Consider the following 7,530-nt stretch of genomic DNA (forward strand, 5'->3'; position numbering starts at 1 on the left):
CAGTCAGAATGGCTAAAATTAACAAGTCAGGAAATGACAGATGTTGGCGAGGATGTGGAGAAAGGGGAACCCTCCTACACTGTTGATGGGAATGGAAGCTGGTGCAGCCACTCTGGAAAAGAGTATGGAGGTTCCTCATAAAGTTGCAAATAGAGCTATCCTATGACCCAGCAATTGCACTACTGGATATTTACCCCAAAGATACAAATGTAGTGATCCGAAGGGGTACGTGCACCCCAATGTTTATAGCAGCATTGTCCACAATAGCCAAAGTATGGAAAGAGCCAAGACGTCCATCGACAGATGAATGGATAAAGAAGAGGTGGTATATATATATACAATGGAATATTATGCAGCCATCAAAAAAAAAAAACACAAAAAACCCAACGAAATCTTGCCATTTGTAACGATGTGGATGGAACTAGAGGTTATTATGCTAAGCGAAATAAGTCACTCAGATAAAGACAAGTATCATATGATCTCACTGATATGAGGAACTGTTAATCTCAGGAAAGAAACTGAGGGTTCCTGGAGTGGAGGGCAGTGGGAGGGATGGGCTGGCTGGGTGATAGACATTGGGGAGGGCATGTGTTATGTTGAGCGCAGGGTATTGTGTAAGACTGATGAATCACAGACCTGTACCTCTGAAACAAATAATACATTATATGTTAAAAAAAATAGAAGATAGTAGGAAGGGAAAAATGAAGAGGGGGGAATCGGAGGGGGAGATGAACCATGAGAGACTATGGACTATGAGAAACAAATTGAGGGTTTTAGAAGGGAGGGGGGTCGGGGCATGGGTTAGCCTGGTGATGGGTATTAAGGAAGGCACGTATTGAATGGAGTACTGGGTGTTCTACACAAACAATGAATCATGGAACACTACATCAAAAAGTAATGGTGACTAACAGAACATTAGAAAATAAATTTAAAAAAAAAAGGGTTACAGAGAAACTGGAATTCTCTTACACTGTTGGTGGGAGTGCAAACTGGTTCAGCCATTCTGGAAAACATATGGAGGTTCCTCTAAAAGTTAAAAATAGAGCTACCCTACGACCCAGCAATTGTACTACTAGGAGTTTACCCAAAGGGTACAGAAACACAGATTCAAAGGGACACATGCTCCCCAATGTTTATAGCACCAGTATTATGAACAATAGGCAAACTATGCAAAGAGCTAAATGTTCATTGACTGATGGTGGATAAAGATGATGTGATATGTGTGTGTGTAGTTATATACATGTATGTGTGTTTATATATATAATGGTATATTACTCAGCTATGAAAAAGAATGAAATCTTGCCCTTTGCAATGATGTGGATGGACCTAGAGTGTATTATGCTAAGCAAAATAAGTCAGTCAGAGAAAGACCAATACCATACGATTTCACGCATATGTGTAATTTAAGAAAATAGATAAACATATTGGAAAGAAGAAAAAGATAGAGGGAAGCAGGAGGGTGCAAGATGGTGGCAGAGTAGGGGACCTTGAATTTAGCTGGATATCTAGCAAACCATTCTGAACACACACGAATTCAACCTGAGATATAAGATTTATCTGGATCTCTACAAGCAGAAAAATGACTACTTTTTGCAAGGTGGGAGGTGCAGAACCTTGAATCTTTGAGGGAAATATCAGAAGATAAATGGAGGAGGGAGGGAGCCTCCATAACCTGGCCACTGGAAAGTGATATAACACTGGAGCAAAAAATCAGGACCCTTGGAAATCTGCTCCAGTGACATACACCCCCTTTAAAAAAGGGCAAAGGGGATGAATAGGGCAGAATTCTAGGTGGGTCATTGTGGTCTCAGGATCCCAGGAGACAGAAAGAACAGGGGTGCCGGAACCAATAGAGTGCCCAAGCAATGGAGTGGGGAAACTGGTTATGGTCAGCGAGCCCAGGAAGGATTTTCAGCTCCAGTTGCCATAACCAGGAGCTGGGCCAACTGGGAGCTGGGCCAGTCGGGAGATCGCTCTTTGCCTGAGCACTCTGAAAAGGACTGGATTTTGTGGGCTGTTTACCATCCCCTGGGAGGGGCAAAATGGCCACAGAGCAGGGTGTGTGCTCGAGCCCACAACTGCTTGAAGTCACATGATCTCAAGTCCCTGGGACTCGCTCGGGGTGGACTGAAATGGTTGAGAACCACAGGAGTCTACAGAGTTTGTGGCACACAGAAGTGGAGACTCTTTGACCTGGAGGGTTTATTGAAGATGGGGGACTGTGACTGCGATCTTGTGGCCCTGGGCAGGAGATCCGGGCACAGCCATTTTTGCACTGACCCTCTGAAGAGGCATGGAAAGCCTCCAGGGAAAAAAAGCTACACTGACCAGAAGTGTACATTGATCCCATTCTCCTGATAGGGTGGGCAACTCCATCCAGGCAAAGACACCTGAGAAGTAGCATGGCAGGCCTCTCCCCCAGAAGACTGACTGGAAGAACAAGTGAATGACAAGCTTATGGATCTCACAAGATTTTAAAACTCCAGGGCCAGGGGAAAATAGTATATTGGCCCCAGGTGTTTCCTCAGCACTCATTTATCCTTCAGTCTAAAATTTTCCATTTATTATTTTTTTTACCTTTTTCCCATTTCAACTAGATTCTTACTTTATCAAATTATGTTTTTAGAGTTGCTTTTCAACTTTCATTTTTTCACATCTACATTTTATGAATAATGTTTTATTTTCATCCTTTCTTCACTCTATTAAATTTTATGTATATATATATGATAAATAAATTATTGGGATGTAATTTCTTCTAACACACAGACCAAAATTCAATCAGAAACAAGTGGATCACCCTGTTTTGTCCACCTTGCGAGATTATAGTCTCTCTTCCCATCCCTTTTTTATTATTTTGTTTCATTTTGGCTTTGATTGCTTTTCTGTGGTGGCTTCCCAACCACTTTGGATTTTTTCTTGGGTGCATTTTGTTTGGGTCATGGTTGATATTTTGGACTCTGTTCATTTGCTCACCCATCCTTCCTTGGGAAGAATAACTACAAAGAGGAATTCACAACAAAGGAAAGAACCAGAGGCAATGTTCTCTGTTACAGAGCTAATCAACATGGATGTAAGTAAGAGGTCAGAGATGGGATTCAGGATAACAATTATAAAGTAAATAGCTAGGCTTGAAAACAGCATACATGACAATACACAATTTCTAAGGGCAGAAATGAGATCTAATCAGGCCAAACTTAAAAATGCTATGAATGCGAAGCAGTCTAAATGGATGTTCTAACAGCTAGGGTGAATAAGGCATAAGAGAGAAAAAGTGATCTAGAGGGCAGGCTGATGGAAAGGAAGGAAGTTGAGAAAAAGGGAGAAAAATAGCCCATGAAGAAAGGCTTTGAGAATTTAATGATGCCTTGAAATGAACTAATGTCAGTAGTATTGGGATGCTGGAGGGGGTGGATAGAGAGAGAGGACAAGAAGGTATATTCAAACAAATCATGGCTGAGAACTTCCCTAATCTGGGGAAGGGAGCAAACATCCCTGTCTAAGAGGCAGAGAGGACCCCTCCCAAAGTCAATAAAAATGATCAACACCCCGACATATAATAGTGAAGCTTGCAAATCTTAGACCAAAAGAAGTTATCCTGAGAGCAGCTAGGGAGAGGAGGTTCCTTAAGTATGGAAGGAGGAACATCAGAATAACATCAGACCTATCCACAAAAACCTGGCAAGCCAGAAAGGGCTGGCAAGTTATATTCAGTATACTAAATGAGAAGTACATGCAGCCAAGAATACTTTATCCAGCAAGGCTGTCATTCAAAACAGAAGGAGAGATAAAGAGCTTCCAGGAGAGACAGAAACTGAAAGAATATGTGAGCACCAAGCCAGCCGTGGAAGAAATATTAATGGGGATTCTGTAAGTGAAGAGAGAGCCCAAGGGTAACATAGACCAGAAAGTAACAGAGACAATCTACAGAAACAGGGTCTTTACAGGTAATACAATGGCACTAAATTCATATCTTTCAATAGTTACTATGAATGTAATTGGGCTAAATGCTCCAACCAAAAGACACAGGGTATCAGATTGGATAAAAAAGCAAGACCATCCATATGCTGTTTACAAGAAACGCATTTTAGACCTAAAGACACCTCCAGACTGAAGTGAATGGCTGGAGAACAATTTACCATGCTAATGGACCTCAAAAAAAGCTGGGATAGCAATCCTCATATCAGACAAATTAGATTTTAAACCAAAGACTGTAGTAAGAGAGGTAGAGGGACACTATATCATACTTAAAGGGTCTATCCAACAAGAAGATCTAACAATTGTAAATATATATGTCCCCAATGTGGGAGCAGCCAATTATATAAACCAATTAATAACCAAGTAAAGAAACACATTGATAATAATACATTAATAGTAGGGTCCTTCAACACCCCATTCAAGCAATGGACAGATCATCTAAGCAGAAGATCAACAAAGAAACGAGGGCTTTGAAAGACACACTGGAACAGATAGACTTTGCAGATATATACAGAACATTCCATCCTAAATCAACAGAATACTCATTCTTCTGGAGTGCGTATGGAAATTTCTCCAGAATAGATCACATATTAAGTCAAAAATCAGAACTCAATCGATACCAACAGATTGACATTTTTCCCTGTATATTTTCAGACCATAATGCTTTGAAACTGGAACTCAATCACAAGAAGAAAATTGGAAGAAACTCAAACACTTGGAAGTTAAAGAGCATCCTGCTAAAGAATGAATACACATTGGTTTCAAAACCTATGGGATACAGCAAAGGCGGTCTTAAGAGGGAAGTACATAGCAATCCAAGTCTCTCTCAAAAAATTAGAAAAATCCCGAATACAAAAGGTAACGCTACACGTAAAGGACCTGGAGATAGAACAGCAAGTAAAGCCTAAACCAAGGAGGAGAAGAGAAATAATAAAGATCAGAGCAGAAATCAATGAAATATAAACCAGGAAAACAGTACAACAGATCAACGAAACTCGAAGCTTTGAAATAAATTAATAAGATCTGAACACCTTTGGCCAGAATTATCAAATGAAAAGAGAAAGGACCCAAATTTATAAAATCATGAATGAAAGGGGACAGATCACGACCAATATCAAGGAAATACAGACAACTGTTAGAACATGTTATGAGATACTATATGCCAACAAATTAGGCAATCTGGAAGAAATGGATGCATTCCTGGAAACCTATAAACTACCAAGACTGAAACAGGAAGTAGACAATCTGAATAGACTGATGACCAGCAAGGAAATTGAAGCAGTAATTAAACACCTCCCAAAAAACAAGAGTCTAGGGCCAGAAGGTTTCCCAGGGGAATTCTCCCAAACATTTAAAGAAGAATAATACCTATTCCATTGAAGCTGTTTCAAAAAATAGAAATGGAAGGAAAACTTCCACTTGTTCTATGAGGCCAGCATTACCCTGGCCATTACACTACCCAAAACCAGACAAAGATCCCACCAAAAAGGAGATTTACAGACCAATATCCCTGATGAACGTGGATGCCAAAATTCTCACCAGGAAACTAGCCAATAGGATCCAACAGTTCATTAAAGGATTATTCACCACAACTAGGTGGGATTTATTCCTGGGATGCAAGAATGGTTCAATATTCAGAAATCAATCAACGTGATACATCACATTAATAAAAGAAAGGACAAGAACCATATGATCCTCTCAATTGATGCAGAAAAAGCATTTGACAAAATACAGCATCCTTTTCTAATTAAAAATCTTCAAAGTCTAGGGAAAGAGGGATCATACATCAATATCATAAAAGCCATCTCTAAGAAGCCCACAGCAAATATCATTCTCAATGGGCAAAAGTTGAGAGCTTTTCCCTTAATGTCAGAAACACGACAGGGATGTCTATTCTCACCACTATTGTTCAACATAGTACTAGAAGTCCTAGCCTTAGCAGTTAGACAACAAAAAGAAATGAAAGGCATTCAAATTGACAAAGAAGAAGCCAAACTCTATCTCTTCTCAGATGCCATGATACTTTATGTGGAAAACCCAAGAGACTCCACCCCCAAATTACTAGAACTCATACAGCAATTCAGCAACGTGGCAGGATACAAAATCAATGCATAGAAATCAGTGGCATTTCTATACACTAACAATGTGACTGAAGTAAGAGAAATTAAGGAATCAATCCCATTTAAAATTGCACCAAAACCCATAAGATACATAGGAACAAACCTAACCAAAGAAGTAAAGGATCTGTACTCTAGAATCTACAGAACACTTATGAAAGAAATTCAGGAAGACACAAAGAGATGGGAAAAATATCCTATGCTCATGGATTGGAAGAATAAAAATTGTTAAAATGTCTATGCTGCCCAGAGCATGTGAATCTACACTTCAGTGCAATCTCTATCAAAATACCATTGACATTTTTCACAGAGCTAGAACAAACAATCCTAAAATTGTATGGAACCAGAAAAGACCCTGAATCGCCAGGGGAATGGTGAAAAAGAAAACCAAATCTGGGAGCATCACAATGCCGGACTTCAACTATTACAAAGCTATAAACATCAAGACAGTATGGTACAGCACAAAAACAAACACATAGACCAATGGAACAGAATAGAGACTCCAGAAATGGACCCTCAACACTATGATCATCTAAGCTTCAACAAAGCAAGAAAGAATATCCGATGGAAAAATGACCGTCTCTTCAATAAATGGTGCTGGGAAAATTGGACAGCCATGCAGAAGAATGAGACTGGACCATTCTCTTATACCTTTCATAAAGATAAACTCAAAATGGATGAAAGACCTCAGTGTGAGACAGGAATCCATCAATATCCTAGAGGAGAACATAGGCAGCAACCTCTTTGACCTAGGTTGCAGCAACTTCTTGCAAGACACGTCTCTAAAGGCAAGGGAAACAAAAACAAAAATTAACTTTTGGGACTTTATCAAGATACAAAGTTTTTGCATGGCAAGGGAAACAGTCAACCAAACTAAAAGGCATCCTACAGAATGGCAGAATATATTGGAAATGACATACCAGATAAAGGGCTAGTATCCAAGAGTTATAAAGAATTTATGAAACTCAACAGACAAAAAAACCCAAATAATCTAGTCAAGAAATGGGCAGAAGACGTGAACAGACACTTCTCCAAAGAAGACATACAATGATCAACAGACACAAGAAAAAGTGCTCAACATCACTTAACATCAGGGAGATACAAATCAAAACCACAATGAGATACCACCTTACACCAGTTAGAGTGACTAAAATTAACAAGACAGGGAAGAACAAATGTTGGTGAGGATGTGGAGAAAGGGGAACCCTCTTACACTGTTGGGAATGAAAGCTAATACAGCCACTCTGGAAAACAGTATAGAGGTTCCTCAAGAAGGTAAAAATAGAGCTACCCTATGTGCCAGCAATTGCACTACTGGGTGTTTACCCCAAAGATACAGATACAGTGAAAAGAATGGGCACATGCACCCCAATGTTCATAGAAGCAATGTCCACAATAGCCAAACTGAAGAAGGAGCTGAGATGTCGTGATTTAGCAG

The sequence above is a fragment of the Leptonychotes weddellii genome, chromosome X (genome assembly GCF_054177405.1).
Source record: "Leptonychotes weddellii isolate Sample4059 chromosome X, ASM5417740v2, whole genome shotgun sequence".
In the NCBI taxonomy this organism is placed as follows: domain Eukaryota; kingdom Metazoa; phylum Chordata; class Mammalia; order Carnivora; family Phocidae; genus Leptonychotes; species Leptonychotes weddellii.